The sequence below is a fragment of the Artemia franciscana genome, chromosome 3, assembly GCF_032884065.1.
Source record: "Artemia franciscana chromosome 3, ASM3288406v1, whole genome shotgun sequence".
Taxonomy (NCBI): domain Eukaryota; kingdom Metazoa; phylum Arthropoda; class Branchiopoda; order Anostraca; family Artemiidae; genus Artemia; species Artemia franciscana.
In genome coordinates, this window is record NC_088865.1 from 46,248,102 (window position 1) to 46,265,849 (window position 17,748).

A 17,748-nucleotide genomic window follows, 5' to 3' on the forward strand; every position below is an offset into this window, starting at 1 on the left:
ATAAAAGAGAAAACCTATAGGCCTAATTTTATCTCATTTTGTTTACTGTATTTTGTCTTCAGTAAAGTGTAGGTGATGTTCTGGTCTCTATAAAGTTTGGGGCCATTGGTCCTTTTCTTGTTTGCTGTATTTTCTCTTCGTTTGAAGTTTAACTAGGTTACTACTACTACTACTAATAATAATAACTCACTGCAGCACCAAGCCGCCTGAGGCCAAAACAACTACGCACGCTCCTCCTCCACCCTAATCTATTTAAAGCCTCCCTCTTTATACCCTCCCAGGAAGTTCCCATTTCCTTTAAATCTTTAAATATGACATCATCCCAACCCAGACAAGGACGACCTGCTTTCCACGTAGCCCAAGACGGCTGGCCAAAAAGGACAATCTTTGGTAATCTGTCATCCTTCATCCGTAGAACGTGGCCTAGCCATCTCAACCTTTCTTTCATTATAGCCCTAGAAAGTGGGATTGAATCACATTTTTCGTACAACCTACTGTTTGAAATACGGTCAGTCAGCGGGTACCCAGAACAATCCGTAGGCAATTTCTCTGGAAAACATCAAGTAAATTTTCATCTGCTTTTCGGAGCGTCCATGCTTCAGAGCCATATTTGACCACTGTCATCACTGTAGCTTCCAATATTCTAATCTTGGTTTGCAGACTTATCTTTCTATTCTTCCAAACTTTTTTTAACTGTGAAAAAACACCCTGAGTCTTAGCTATTCTACTTTTAACATCTTCACTGCTCCCACCATCTTTACTAATAATACTACCAAGGTAACTGAAGCTCCCAACCTGGTCAATCTTTTCGTTACCTAATGTCACCTGTTCATCTTCACTTATTTCTAGCCTTAGTGACTTAGTCTTCTTAACATTAATTTTCAAGCCTATTTTAGCACCCTGAACTCGCAAAACCTCTGAATATTCATTCATTTTGCTCACACTTTCATCTAATATGCTTAAATCACCAGCATAATCTAAATCCAGGAGCGTTTTTCCTTCCCATTTGATTCTGCGGTCTCCAATTGCCTTTCCTGTACTCCTTAAGACGAAGTCCATTAGAACGATCCATATAAAGGGGGATAGAACACAACCCTGCTTAACTCCTGATTTAATACAAAACCAGTTGCTAACCTCATTTCCTACCTTAATCGCAGCAGTTTTATTCTCGTACATAGCACAAATCACTTTAATGTATTTTTCTGGTATACCATATAACGATAAGACCTTTGTTAACGCTCTTCTATCAACGGAATCAAAAGCTTCCTCATAATCGATAAAACTGAGGACCACAGGGGTTTGACAACGAAGGGACTTCTCAATTATTAACCTAGGAGTGAAAACTTGGACGCATCCTCTACCTTTTCTAAAACCGCATTGTTCTTCCCTTAAAACTTTGTCTACAGCACCTCTCAGTCTAAAAAGTATCATATTACTCAGTAGTTTGCTACCTACAGAGACCAGACTAATGCCTCAATAATTACGACACTCACTCTCGTCACTTTTCTTATACAGTGGTTTAATTAAGGTTTTCCTAAAATCATTGGGTACTTCCCCCTTTTCAAAAATCATGTTCATAATCTTCAGTAGCTTATTCCTAACCTCAGAGCCGCCACATTTAAGAAACTCATTAATCATACTAGCAGCACCTGGAGCCTTATTATTTTTTAATCCTTTTAGTACTGTCGCTAATTCTTCCTCACTAAACAAATCTTCCTTCACATCCAAGGTATCACAAACTTTTTCATTTTCATCTATATCTTTTCCTGCAACTGTATCTCTGTTTAGCACATTCTCAAAATGTTCCACCCATCTGGCAATTTCTGTTTGTTTCGTATTTCTCTTATTAATTGACAGACACTTATGTTCGTTTTACGTTTGAATTACTCTTTGACTCTATTTCCGATCGCCCTAAGTTTATTGTAGCAGTTACTTCTTTTTTTTAAACTAATTTTGTGGTAAGTTCTTTTTTAGTAATTTCTGTTCATTTTTAGTTGCATCGTTTATTTTACTTGATAGCAAAATAAAAATTCGTAATTTTTGTTCTGTTTTTCTTCCTAAAAAAAATAAGATTTTACCTTTCCTTTTCATGAGGATAAAAACAACCAATTCCCAACAATTTGGGAACTTACAATCAAAGGTAATTTCATTAAAAAGCAAGGACAATGACTTTAAACATTGTTAGCAAAGGATTTAATTAATTCTATCAGAATGTGTACTGGACAATTGCTTCACTTTTTTTTTAGATTGGTCTCTAAGTCCAATGACAAAATAATGGGTAAGTTCAGAGATGTTAAATAATATAGGGTTCCTAGAAAGGTCAATTGATCTTTCCTTTTATGGGGAGAGAGTGCTAAAGCCCGAAAAGACACATTATTTGGGTCCAAATTTTAAAATATTCAATAGGAAGTCCCTCAAATGAAAATAAAGGAGAGGGAGGAGGGCTTATTCCCTTACCTCCCTTCCATTTAAGGGATGCCGTATACCTCAATAAGGGAGGGAAGGGATGATAGCTAATCTTTTTTGAGGAATGGCAATTTTTAGATGAATTATTTTTTTCTTATATGGAAGTACTGTGACAAGCATCTGAACACAGACATACAACCATTTGACAGTAGTGGCAACCATCCTCCTACTTAGTAACATCCTTTTATTGTGAAATGGAAAGCTAATATGATAGAATCAACCCATAAAGAATCAAGATCAAGATATAGAATAGAATCAAGCATAAAGTGTAGAATGTTGAGGCGAGAAGCAGCTCTTATCTTATTTAAGATGACACAAAATTAGTTTTAAATTATTTTAATTAGGGATCTTTTTATTTAGTAGAAATATTTTTATTTATGACGATCCACAAGCTGTGAGAAATAATATGAGCCTTTACACTAATAATTCAAAGTTTATTGGGCCCGCAGGAAGACCTTCCATACAGGAAGACCTAGATTCGCTTTCACTTTGGGCCAGCACGTAGAAGTTTGAATTTAATATTTAAAAGTGCAAGATGGTGCATTTCGGGAGAAAGAAAGTAAGTTGGCAGTACCATATGAGTGGAGGGCATGGCGTCAGATAATTGATAGACTCTTCAGTAGCTGAGAGAGATGTTAGAATTGTCAAACAGTTCGTGGTAAAGAACTGTAATCAAATATTTTGTGGTAACGGACAGGAGGAAAGGAGCGACCCGGCTCAATAGTAACCGAAACTACAAAAAAAGAAATTTGATACCAATAGACACATCAAAAGAATCAAATTCTTATGCTGATTTTAAATATATAAATTTCATCAAGTTTAGTCTTACTTATCAAATAATACGAGCCTGAGAACACTTGCCTTATTTTCAAAAAAGGGTGAAAACACCCCCTAAAAATCATACAATCTTAATGAATATCTTTTTTTTGAAAGAATTTTTTTCCAAGGGTGATCGTATCGACTCAATGGTAATAGAAAATCGCGACAGAGCTCATTCGAACGGAAATTAAAAGTTCTAGGGCACTTTTTAAGTGACCAAAAAATTGGGAGGGCAACTAGGCCCCCTCCCAGGCTCATTTTACCCAAAGCCACCGGATCAAAATTTTGAGATAGCCATTTTTTTCAGCATAGTCGAAACATTTAATAAACATGTCTTTGAGGACGACTTGATCCCCCATAGTCCCGGGGGAAGGGCTGCAAGTTATAAACTTTGCCCATTATTTAAATATAGTATTTGTTATTGGTAAGTATACAGTCGTCTTCAGGGGGGATTTTTTCTGGTGGGGGCGGGGGGATTGGATTACGTGGCAGGATCTTCCATGGATGAATTTTTGATGGAAGAAAACAATTTCTGTGAAGGGGGCGCTGGATATCCCAGCATTATTTAAAAGACGATCAGATATTAAATTAAAAAAAAAAAAGTTTTTTTCAACTAAAAGTAAGGAGTAATATTAAAACTTAAAACGAAAAGAAATTATTACGTATATGAGGGGATTCGTCCCCTCGTCAATACCTCGCTGTTTACGCTAAAGTATTTTTAGTAATTTCAAAAGATCTATTTATTCTAATTAAACGGCCTTTGTGACTCAGGTGTTATTTTTAATGAATTGGAAAAAAAAATCGAACTTTGGCGTACAGAGCGAGGTATTGACGAGGGGGCAAAACCCCTCATATTACGTATATGAGGAAGTCCGTTCCCTCGTCAATGCCTTGTTCTTTACGCTAAAGTTCGAATTTCGTTAAATTATGGCCGATATAAGCAAGTTCCTGTTATTTTCCGGCCAATCTTAGCGTTTGTTGTACCTCAAGCAGCTTCATGACTCTGATTTCTACTGATAATAAACCAAAGATATTGTAAGTGTTCGGCTTGTGGTGGTTATTCAATAAAAAAAAGTTTTTTTCCAACTGAAAGTAAGGAATAATATTACAACTTAAAACGAACATAAATTATTATGTATATGCTTGAAAGATCTTTCTTTCATTCATTTCAGTCATTTGAGAATTTCTGAACTTGTGATTCTCATTTTCATAAAAATAGTTTCGGCCTCTTTGGCCGTTTTGTTACTATGCCTTACAAAATTAATTTCGCAAATATCGCAAATTAAAGTTACGTGGGAGAATCTTTCCATGGAGAGATTTCTCGTAGTGAAGGGGAATTTTCTATGGAGGGGGAGCTGGATTTCCCGACAGTACTTAAAAAATGATCAGCAATTAAATAAAAAACAAGTTTTTTCAATTGAAAGTAAAAAGCAACATTAAAACTTAAAACGAACAGAACATATTACGTATAGGAGAAGGTTGCCTCTCCTCAGTAGCTCGCTCTTAGGCTAAAGTTTCTTTTTTAACTTTTAAAAGAGGCTATTATTCTAATTAAATAGCCTTTGTGATTCAGAAGTCATTCTTAAACAACTGAAACAAAAATCAAACTTAGGTTATTATAAGGTTGTTATTAATTTAAAAAAGTAAAATTAATAAGCAAATTTTGTTTTAATTATTCATGTATGTCGAGCCAAATTCAAAATCTGCATTAATTCAATAACCTTTAGAAACTACATAAAAAAAAACTTTTTTTTTTAACTGAAAGTAAGGAGCAATAATAAAACTTGAAACGAATAAAACTTTATTCCGTATATGAAAGGGGCTGTCCCATCCTCAACACCCTGCTCTTTACGCTAAGGTTTATAATTGTTTTAGAAAGTAGAGTTGTGAGAAAAAGTCAAACGTTAGCGTAAAGAGCAGGGGCGTTGAGGAGGGGATAGCTCCTTTCATATACGGAATAATTTTTTTCGTCCTAAGTTTTAATTTCGCTCCTTACTTTCAGATTTTTTTTTTTTATTTAATCATTGAGAAAGAATTTAAAAGTCCACAAACACGCACAAACAGCAGTAGCAAAAGCATCTCAGACCCTTGGCATGATCAAGCGTACAGTACACGGCAGATAATTCGAAATTATAACCAAGCTATAAAAGGGTCTTGTGTGACCACTACTAGAAGTTGGGATGTGTGTTGCAACGCCCTTGAACAAGGGTGATTAGCAGAAAGGAGAATCTGTCCGAATAGGGGTAACAAAACTATTGATGGATGCAAGGATCTTGACAACCCATCTCGACTGAATAAACTACAGCTCCCAATGCCCCTGTAGACATCAAAGAGGTGACGTCATAATGACATATAAGATTTTAATGCTGACACTTCCTGTCATAAGCCCTTTCAATTTGATTAATCTTCAGAACGAGGGGACATAGGAATAAGTTGTGCCGAAAGACACCAGAAACCAGAGTATGCAACTATTACTTCTCTAATAGAGTGATTGCCCACTGGAACAATCTTCCTGATATTGCTGTCACCCATCCCTCCATTGATACCTTTAAGATTGCCATAGACAAGAGTTAGTTCATTAAACCAAGGACGACAGAGTGGGATAGAGTTGATTCTATGGCTCCCCGTCATTACTGACAGGCGACTTTACAGGATTTTTCCCTATTTTCCAAGACAATGCGATATAAGGTAATTTAGAGTCAACTTTATTGGATTTACAGTTTTTATCATAACGATCATTACTCTGGGAGGTTAAAAGATACAATGATATATAATCAAATAGGTTACAATATTTGAAATCGATCTCAACCGATCAAAGTTCTATCTCAGATCGATCTACAAACATCAGCACAAGGCACCAAAATCTAAAACACAAATTTTATTTTCTAACATTTCCTTATTGTACCAAAGAATTTTCATTAAAACATTACAACAAGTTACACAATTCTATAAGGGGAAACTTAATTAATTTAAGCCTAATCATTACTCAAATTTAATTTGGCTGATTAAATTTAGCAAACCTTATTAATTCAAAAAAAACTTAATTATTGCTCACTGCACAAAGTGCTTAAGTGTAATTTTGGTGAGATAACTAACCGCAGGAGAACACACTGTTTTAATAAAAATCTTTCATTTAAAATACATTTTTTTCAATCAAATTTTATTTTACAAAATAAATAACATAACATTTAAAAAACGATTTAATATGTTATCGTATTCAGTAATGACGTAATATCTAAATTCATATATATAGAATACATATTTAAATGCTTTCCATGTTTTTCAAATACATATTTAAAAACAATAGTGGTAGAGTATTCTAAATACCTATTAGTACTTTTTCCCATATTTGAACTAAAAAACACTTCTATACACAGCATTAAATCCGACCTTACAATAGAATAACAAATAGAATTTGTTATAGCATTTTTTATTTAAACCGAAAGGTTTTTCACATATTCTACTAGTTAAGATATCGAATAAGTTTGACTTACAATTAAGCAAGATGGCAGAAATTTCAGTTCCAAGTTCTTGATAAAAAATATTTCAAAATTAAGATGGTTCAGCATCCATGTTTCTCTTGAACTTGAAGGCAGTTATGCTGGCATAAGAACTACAGATACAGGTTTTGTAAGATTTGCTATACATGAAACAGTTTGTGGTGACCAACTGTAAGTAAGGAATAACTCCGTCCAGCAGCAGCTCTAAAATAGGAAGTTCAATAACATTTAATACAAACAAGAAATTTCCTTTCATGTTGAAATACAGAAAATTCATTAAGTCTAATTGAACCCATCAAAAATAATTTTCAAATTAGGTGTTTACTAGTTTTTTATGCACCAGCTGCACACTGTAATGACCAAATTTGGATACTTTGCTAGTAAAACAATCTAAATTATATGGTACACTAAGTCCTTGCTGTTTTTACACATTCTGTTTATGAATCACCTATAAAACAAAAACGACAAAGTTTAAACTTAATTTTTAAGTAACTTAGATCAGCAGACAAGCAGAACAATGTACGAAAATACATCACAGTATCTATCTTATCAAGACATACATTTCGTGAAAGTTACTTCATCTATTTTGAGTTTATATCATAAGAGGAGAGTTCTCTCTGCTGTCAAGAGAGACACCTGCTTCAAAAGCCTTATTATATCCTTATAGATTATCCTTCTACATAGGAGACCCTCCTCCATACAGAGGAAGCTCCAGAAGTAGAATACTACTTAAACTGATGCAGTAACTACTACTATATGATATTCCACCAAAATCCTGCAAATAATAATCTGATTACAATGACTCGTCTTTAAAATCATAGACACCATACTAAAGTTTCGCCTTTTCTTTAATTTTAATTTTTTTTTTTTTTTCTTGTAAAATTCATATAATCTTGTTGGAAAACTTTGAATCAATCAAAATTAATTCTAAAATATTTGTCTTTGAGTTTATTGCTACTTAATTGGAGGTGGCCGGCATTTATCACCGGAAAATACCCTCCGCTGAAAATACATCCTCCCTCGTAGGAAATACCCCTCAGAAAATACCTCAACGAAATCTCCCCAGCGGCTTGTTGGTTTCCGATAACTTTTTACTTATAAAAAAGGAATAAAACAAGGACAAAAGGACTAGAACTCACAATGTCTAATCAAATGAGCATCGTGCCAAGTTTCTACTACAATGAAGTGGAGGTTTTTTTTGTGGAAGTGGCTGGTTCGCTTTTTCTTTATGCAACAATTTCAAAAGTGTTTCACAAATACGTCATCTCAATTATTTCATCTGCTCCTGCCCAGTCCCTTTTTGAGTTGGAAGAACCCTTTTTACATGCAAAACAGATCAACTTAAGGACGATAGACTCGCAAAATAATCTATATTGAAAAAAAAAATTTGCATTATAAATGAAACAGACTGTCACAATTTTTAAATTCATCTTTCTTGGTTTGCATAATGTTTCTATGAGTATTGTGTGTCCCAAATTAAATTAATACGATTACATTAGAAGCGAAATAATAATGAGATTATGCCAATCGTTAAGTTTAACAGCTATTATAACAATTATATTTAGACTATCATTAAGATAAAAATATATTAACCTACACTTACATTTGCCCTCAAAAATTTCTTGCCCTCCCCATAAGAATTTTAAAAAAGTCTTTCTTATTATTTTCATTGAAAATGACTTTTTTTTGTATTTTCATTGAGAAAACAGAAAATACAGCAAAATTCTTTTCCCTTAATTTTGATCAAATTCTCATCACCTCCTCGCTTAATTTCTGTGAATCGATCTCAGGGTTCAATACTCAAAAACGACAAAGAGAAAAAAAAACTCAATGAAAAACACCAAACGAGATTGCGGCCATTAGAGAGAAAAGATGAAAAACTACAACGACGCGGATATTTCGCCTCAATGTAAACGAGGCGTCTTCAGCACAAAAGAAACAAAGATAAAAAACTGAATAAACTAAAAACAAATAAAAACACCACCAATATTAATAAAATACTTGTTATCGTCACGGCTGTCCAGTTCAGCTTAAGATCTTTCGTTTGTTCAATGCTAACTACCACAATGACCAATTAAATTGGCAAGATCATTCTTCGCCAATCCAAGGCCTTTTTCTCTGACTCGGATTTTTGGCTTCTATTATTTGGCTTTTCCACTTTATTCATATTTCAATTCATATATTATTTATATCCATTTAATTATCAGTCATATATCCATTCAGTCATATATCCATTTAATTTTACGTATCAAGCAATCATTGTTAAACTGGGAACAAATTAAATTACGTAGTAAAGCAATCCTATTTACATTTTAAATCTTAATCTGTGTTGTATTGTAAAATAAATGAACTTATTTCTTTACAATATGATGCAAAAAATGGGCTTTTCCCATGATTCTCATTTGACAGTTTTATTTAAACATGCCCTTACATTTTTGGTTACAATGGGCTAGAGTTTGTTCTTTACAAGATTGTAGCTATTTCTGAAACCATGATACAACAGATATAAAAGACACAAATGATTTTGTTTGTTTTTTTGTCATTTGTTTCTTCGTTTTGTTTTTTTTCACTTGCAAATAAACGTGACATCAAAACTATCAAATACGAAGGGGTTTCAGCCCCATCCCAATGCAGGCAAAACTTTATAAAATACTTTTTTTGTCTCAGTGTCTCAAGAATAAAAGAGTAGGCCACAAGATTAAGACTTCAGCTGAAAGACCAGATGTCAGGGCTGTTGAAGAGGGCAGCATTTCTCCTCATATTTAGGATAAAACTGAATTAAATAATTTCAAAGGCCAGCAGAAAGTGGATTTGCAAGGTGATTTTATTCAATCAAACAGTTCGTGGTAACGAACTGTAGTAAGGAGCGACCCGGCTCAATAGTAACCAAAACTCTAAAAAATTTTATTTTGATATCAATAGCTACATCAAAAGAATCGCATTTTAATGCTGATTTTAAATATATAAGTTTCATTAAGTTTAGTCTTACCCATCAAAAGTTCCAGGCCTGAGAAAATTTGCCTTATTTAAGAAAATAGGGGAAAACAACCCCTAAAAGTCGTAGGATCTTAACGAAAATGACACCATCAGATTCAGCGTATCAGAGAACCCTACAGTAGAAGTTTCAAGCTCCTATCTACAAAAATGTGGAATTTTGTATTTTTTGCCAGAAGACAAATCACGGGTGCGTGTTGGTTTTTTTTTTCTTTTTCCCAGGGGACATCGTATCGACCAAGTGGTCCTAGAATGTCGCAAGAGGGCTCATTCTAACGGAAATGAAAAGTTCTAGTGCCCTTTTTATGTGACCAAAAAAATTGGAGCGCATCTAGGCCCCCTCCAACGCTCATTTTCTTCCCAAGGTCAACGGATCAAAATTTTGAGATAGCCATTTTGTTCAGCATAGTCGAAAACCATAATAACTATGTCTTTAGGGATGACTTACTCCCCCACAATCCCTGGGGGAGGGGCTGCAAGTTACAAATTTTGACCAGTGTTTACATATAGTAATGGTTATTGGGAAGTGTACAGACGTTTTCAGGGGGATTTTATTTTGTTTGGAGGTGGGGCTGAGGAGAGGGGGCTATGTTGGAGGATCTTTCCTTGGAGGAATCTGTCATGGGGGAAGAAAAATTCAATGAAAAGGGCGCAGGATTTTCTAGCATTACTATAAGAAAACAGTGAAAAATAAACATGAAAACTTTTTTCAAATGAAAGGAAGGAGTAGCATTGAAACTTAAAACGAACAGATATTATTACGAATATGAGGGGTTCTAATAATACTTTAGCATAAAGAGCGAGGCATTTAGGAGGAAATAAATACCTCGCTCTTTATGCTAAAGTATTTTTAGTAATTTCAACTATTTATTCTACGGCCTTTCTGATTCAGGGGTCATTCTTAAAGAATTGGGACAAAACTTACGATTTAGTGTAAAGAGCGAGGTATTAACGAGGGTACAAATCCCCTCGTATACATAATAAAAATGTAAGGTTATGAAAGTTTGTTACGTAAGTTAATTCTTAAGTTACGTATATTATTTACTAATAAAAACGTTCGTTAAAAATTAAAAGTTCTAGTTGGCTTTTTAAGTAACCAAAAACTTAGAGGGCAACTAGGCCTCCTTCTCCACCCCTTATTTCTCAAAATCGTCTGATCAAAACTAAGAGAAAGCCATTTAGCCAAAAAAGAATTAATATACAAATTTCATTTTAATAATTTATGTGCAGAGAGCCAAAACCAAACATGCATTAATTCAAGAACGTTCAGAAATTAAATAACAAAAACTAATTTTTTTAGCTGAAAGTAAGGAGCGACATTAAAACTTAAAACGAACAGAAATTACTCCTTATATGAAATGGGTTGTCCCCTCCGCAATCCCTCGCTCTTTACGCTAAAGTTTGACTCTTTGCCACAATTCTACTTTTTAAAACAATTAAAAGCTTTAGCGTAAAGAGCGAGGAATTGCGGAGGGGAAAACCCATTTCATATACGGAGTAATTTCTGTTCGTTTTAAGTTTTAATGTCGCTCCTTACTTTCAGCTAAAAAAATTCGTTTTTTTTTTATTTAATGATAATAAAGAGTGGTATATAAAAATTTAAAGTAAACAGTGATTACTTTAAATTTGAGGGGAGCATCTTTGCATACTTAGCCTTCATTGACCATATTTAAGCAAAAAGGTTATTTTTATCTTAGTGTTTCTAAAAATTTACTTAGAACGAATGAACTTAGTTCGATTCACTTGACTAAAAAACGTTTTTGGTAAAGGCTGGGAAAGCTCCAATTGCCAAATGGATGGCATAGTAAAATGCTTTCATTCTAAGCTTGCCGATCTTTACCAAAAATAGTTGAAAGGAGGGTGGTTAGGGGGTGTGGTAGGCCTCTTGAGAATAATACAATTTCCAGGCACTTTAAGTTAGAAACTGTTCATTACTTTCATTTGAAAAAAAGATTTTGTTATTTAATAGTCTAAGCAGAATTCTTTGCATTCACGTCTGCTTTTGTCTCTGCCAACTTCTAAGTCTCTAGATCTCTAGGCCTACAATTTTCCTAGCTTAGCCAGATACACAGTTATAAATAATTCTTATCACTACTACTGTATTTTTTCACTGAAAAAATCTATAAAAACCTAACAAATGTGGATATTGGTAGACCTATCTGGCAGCCCAGTTTAAATTGGCAAGGTTTATCAAAGCCCAAGTTAAACTAAAAGCACTGACAGGAAGCCTACTTGTACCTTGAGATTTTAAACTAACTTCTGAACAGTGGGTGGGTTCTAGCTATTCTTGACAGGAATCTGCTAGACCTTTTCTTGATTTTTTAGATAAACATTCATTGTATCAAGCAGTTAATTTCCCCTAGGCACAAGGACAGTAAGAGTTCATTGGTGCTTGATGTTAGTAGACGACCAAGAAGCAAAACTAGAAGTGATCCCCATGCATCCAATTGGTGCAAGTGATCATATTGCCATAAAATTCTCAGTTAGACTCCAGCCAGGACTATCAGCATTTAGTACACATGTGTACAGAAATTATCATCTGATGAAGCAAGATTTGGCAAAGTAGGACTGGTCCTTAATTAATGAAAGTGGTGTTGATGAATCCTCGAACAGAAGGGAAGGACAGCTCAAAGCTCAAGACTCTTCATAAGGAAAGGGTTAAAGAGAGCAACAAATAAAAAGAAAAAGTTCTTGAGGTTAGACAAGCAGAATGTACAACATAAGGAATGTTAGAAAAAAGGCATAAAGTCAAGTCTGGGGTCTATCAAGGAAGCTATTTGATTAATATGAGGGGGCTGTTGTAAGAGCAATCCAGTAAAATACAGCATGCTTTTGGAATTAAACCTTGGCTTATAAAACTGGCTAACATTCTGTCACACAAGCTGAAGAGAATAACTAATTGATAGGTGACTCAAAGGAATCTGCTAATGCTCTAAATAAGCAGTCTACATTTGCTTTAAAGCCAGCTGATGATGCCCTCCTCCCAGACCCCCACGCCCTTCATATGATATTGTCCTATATCCCCCATTGCATTCAGTGGGGTGAACTTAGAGATTTGTCTGAAAAAGATGAACCAAATTATGTTGGTGGTTTTTGATGGTTTACCCCATAGGGTTCATAAAGATCTGCATGCTGAAAAATCAAGGCCACATACTCACCTTTTTTACATCCACCAATGAAAAATCCCCCCAAGATTGCTGATCAACCTACATAACTCAATACATAAGGGTTGCAGAAAGAAACACACAAAGAAATTAGAAGCAAATCAGTATTTCTTCTGCAGTTGCAAAGCTACTAAAAAGGATTGTTAACACAGCAATCCTGAAATACTTGACAATCCCTAAACTATTTTCATTCTGACTTTAGAGCTGATTGATTAGTTGAAACAAAATAACTCTATTTGTATGCATGTGTCAACCACCTTCTACACCAGGGTTTCCAGTTGACATTATACAACTGGACTTGGCGAAAGTTTTTGCCAAGGTCAACCCTAAAAAAAGCCACATAATTATCAAGCCAAAGGAGTGAATGAGGATGTAATTGAGTAGGTGATGCAGATTTTAAAGAAATCAAAAACAGATTATTAAAATATTTGATAAGGAAGAAAAGATATTCTTCTCTGAGTTGGCTGAAGTTGGAAGCAGAGTGCCCTAATGCCTGGTCTAAGGACCTACCCAATTCAATTGATGTGCCTAGAATAATTAATAATAAAGTAAGTCTATATGCAGGTAACTTGAAACTTGTTGGTCGAGCAGATACCACATATAAACAAATCGATAGGCTGGTGTCAAGTGTCTGATAGTCATCCCAATCATGAGATGACTTTCAACAAACATGGGGCATTTCTAGACATTCATTACTTAATGCTGGTAATAACATATTGAGATAATATTAACGTTTAATTTAGATAATATACAAGTTAAATGTAACATTTAATTTATTTTATGGAAAATTGGGCCAAATCACAGCCAAATACAACAGCTTTGATTGTTTGTTCAGTTCCTCCTTGCTGAAACCAGCATAGGAAACTTCATGATAATGTCTTGAAAGTCAGTTTCTGCACAATCTCGACATCCAGAGAAGATGAACTTCCCACCAGAATTAAGCAAGTAAATTAATTCTACTACTCTGCCACTTACAGCAGAGTTTCGCTTCTTTCTCACCATAAATTTTACAAATACAAAATTTCCACAGGAAAACTATTCATCAGTCTCAAGCTCACTCATACTTCTGCCTATCTATGTCCAAAAATGTTATCATTAGTTTTGTCAGCAAAGAATGAAACCTTCAACTTTTTCTTTTTCTTAGCAAGCCTTAACTCAGTCTCTGCTTCTACTGCTCTTTTTACTAGCATTTCTTTCAGAATTCTACTTTTGCCTTTCCTGCAGTTTTGTGTGGATCTACTTGCATTTTTGCCTTTGGATATGGTCTGATCATTTTAGAAGTCAGGGTGTTGGTGTTAACTGTTTTTAATCCATCAAGACAGGAGATGAAGCTCCAACTGAACCAGGGTAAGGATTATCCATATTGGAATGATCTGGGACATTCTGTTAAACTGGATCTGGACAGTTTGTCATTTCATCTGGCAGAAAATTGGCTTCTGTGAAAACATTCAGATTTAAAGGCCAAAAGCCTGCTTTTTTGAAACCATCTGTGATCTTTTTGAGGATTCAGCTTTTCCAGAATGTGATGCTTGCATAATTTTGCTATTTCATGTATTGAAGTTCTTTGACCAGGCTGTTACTTTATCTAATTGTCAAACAACTCTCTGATGGCAGGTTTCAATGGTGCATACACTGAAGCATCAAGGTACTGGAGACATTGGAAAGAAAGGCTAGGGGGTGGATGTCATTATCTTGGCACAAGAAAACTACACATACTGAGATATGGATTTTGTGATTGTCAAACAAGAGCAAAATATGATCTGTTTTGCTGAGTTTGACCTCTTTTCGAAAGTGTTCCATCAGTTTTTGTCAGAACCCAAGGAAACTTTGTATCTTATTTGCATAATTTACGCCACATTCCACAATTGCATAGCTGATTAACACTAGGTTGAAATCAGCGTCCAAGCGTGAAATCAGCGGCATTCCAATGTTCTCCCCTGAGAATTGTTTGTACCTTTAGTGATTAACCACAAAAAGCAGGTTTTTTCAACTGAAAGTAAGGATCAACATTAAAACTTGAACGAACATAAATTATTACAATATTGGGAGTATACCGCCTCCAAAATACCTCGCTCTTCATGCTAACGTTATTTAGAATGTTCAAAAACTATCTTATTCTAATTTAACGAACCTTGTGTTTCACTTTCTGGTTTAGCATAAAGAGTGAAGTATATAAGAGGAGGTATCCCCCACATCCCATCACTGAAAATCCCCCAAGAGAAAATTCGCTTCTCAAAAAATTTCTGTTAACTTCCCAATAACAAATACTATGTTTAAGCAATAGGCAATAGGCTATTCTTTTTTGAATTAAATAAAAAAATAAGTTGTTGAACTGAAAGTAAGGAACAACATTAAAAATTAAAATGAACAGAAATTATTCTGCATCCCTCCTCAACTCCTCACTCTTTACACTAAAGTTTGACTCTATGTCACAACTTTAGCATAATATTAATAACAAAATTTAGAATAAAGAGTGAGGCGTCGAGGAGGGGACAACCCCTTTTCATATACAGAAACTGGAAGTGAGCCACAACATAGCAAGTATATTTCTGTTCGTTTAAAGTTTTAATGTTGCTCCTTATTTTCAGTTAAGAAAACTTGTTTTCTATATTTAATTTCTAAACGTTTTTTAACTAATGCAGGTTCAATTTGGCTCACCACGCGTGAAAAATTAAAATAAAATTAGCAAATTAATTTTAAAAGATTTATTCCTTATATGAAGGGTTGCCTCCTCCTCATTACCTTACTTTTTATGCTAAAGCTGTTAACACTTTTAAAAAAGTTTACTATTATAATTAACAAGGCCTGTTTTTCAGTAAACGCTCTTAAAAAATTGGGACAAACAGTTTCACTTTAGTGAAAAGAGCAACACATTAAGGAGGGGGACACCTTTCCTATATGGAGGAGGCAACCCTCCCCCATATGGAAATCTCCTTTGGTGAAAGTTCGTCCAACATAAATTAAACCTTCCCCCATCAAATTCCTTCCAGATAGTTACATCCTTGCGGAGAATCCCCCTCCCAGCAAAATTGCTTGTGGGTGATTCAGATTGTAAAATTCTCCTTAACATTTTTTCATTTAAATGAGACTTTAATCGGTTTCTCAATCACTCCTGAAATATCCAAGGAAATTCTTTCTCAGAAATCAAAACATGCAGGAAATAGCCCCCAGATAATTCCGCCAGAACATCTCCACATGAAAAATTGGCAGAAACTGTAATTGTTCTGAGCCGGCATTGATGTTTTCAATAATTTTGTACTTTTTTATTAAAATATTTTTAATTTTCAATGCTAGTACTACTAGTACTAACTACTCATCACGACACCAAATCACGTTTGGTGATTTGGGCATTAGAAGGGGGAGGGAGAGGCGTAAAGTATGATGGGTCTGCATGCAAAATGTGTTAAGTACAATTTTTCTGCATACTATGTGGTAAGAATGGTAGCCCAATTTATATATTTCCCACCTATTCTGTCACTTGTCTTTGTTTTGTCTTTCTCTAAGCTGAAATAAACTAATGAATACACTGGTTTGTTCTCGAGTTTTACACAGCGTAAACTTGAGTGAGTGGCACATAATGTACATGTACCGAAATTCCTTCCCCCACAGAAAAAAAACTCAAATAAAATTCTCAAATTTGGAAAGCCTTATTTTCCGCAAGGGAGGGGGGGGGGGGTATTTTCCGCAGGGGGGGGGGGGGGTAAACGCCTAGAGCCATGAGGAGGATACCGCCTCCAAAATACCTTGCTCATCATGCTAAGGTTATTTATAATTTTCAAAAAGCTGCTTGTAAAGGATTGGAATACAAAGTTGCTATTAAAATATTTGTAATATTCAATACAGTAACACTTTTATCAAATTAATAAGTTAATGATATTTTAAGAGAAAAACACATTTTTTAACTAAAAGTAAGAACCCGCAATAAAACTTTAAAAAAAAAAAATTCCATATCTGAGGGGGCTTTTCCCTTCTAAGTCCCTCTTTCTTTATGCTGAATTTTGGCTTTTTTTTCCTCAATCCTTTAGAAGGACTTCACAAACATAGAGCCACTAAATTAGAATAAAAGCTTTGTTGAAGCAATAGAGCCTTTAAATTAAACAGCAAGGGATTTAGAGGGGTGCAGCCACACTCATATATGGACTAATTTTTTGTCTTTTTCATTGTTTATCTGTACTTTCAGTTAAAAAAACTTATTTTTCTGAATTTTAATTTCTGATTGTTAGTCAGATCGTGCCTGATAATCTGGCTTCCTCAGGGTCGTTTCAGGTACCATCCCCTGTCCCCACTCTGCACCCACCAACACTCGTTTCATAACTAATGATTGGAAATTAAAAAAAAACTCATTATTCTTATTAAATAGCCATTCTGTTTCAAGAGTTGCTCTTAAAGAATGAGGACAGAAAGTGAATATGCATATACTATATACTAAACTATACTAAAGTATATGTAATAATTTCTGTCCATTAATTATTCTCAAATAATACTGGGAAAGACAGCTCTTCTCCATGAAAAATTCCTTCCCCACAGAAAAATTACACCATGGAAAGCTCTTTTCCCATAAAAATACCCCCCTCCAGGAGAACTTTCCCAATACAATTCCACTCTAGCTGAAAATTCCACCCAAAAACTTTCTTGCGGACAACCTCAGGTGAAAAATATTTTCTGCACATTTTCATTTCTGACTGTTTTTAAAATTGTGCCAGTAATTCCCTCCATGAAAAGTTTTCTGACAAAAAAAAAAAACAGCAAAAGTGTATTTTCCGGCAAAGGTTTTTTTTTGGGGGGGTACAAAAGAAACTTTAAAA

The 17,748-nt window shown here is 34.6% G+C and overlaps 1 long non-coding RNA gene across 10 annotated transcripts in view; it reads right to left on the minus strand.

The window, feature by feature from the left end:
- The window catches only part of LOC136025326 (uncharacterized), a 101,772-nt gene that overhangs the window by 78,572 nt on the left and 5,452 nt on the right, over positions 1-17,748 (minus strand). For 9 of the 10 annotated variants that reach the window (XR_010617059.1, XR_010617063.1, XR_010617058.1 and 6 more), the window contains exon 2: positions 6,780-6,989. This is a non-coding gene — a long non-coding RNA (uncharacterized LOC136025326). Of the gene's footprint in view, positions 1-6,779; positions 6,990-12,937; positions 14,934-17,748 lie in introns of all 10 variants that reach the window. The other variant, XR_010617065.1, reaches the window with a different exon arrangement.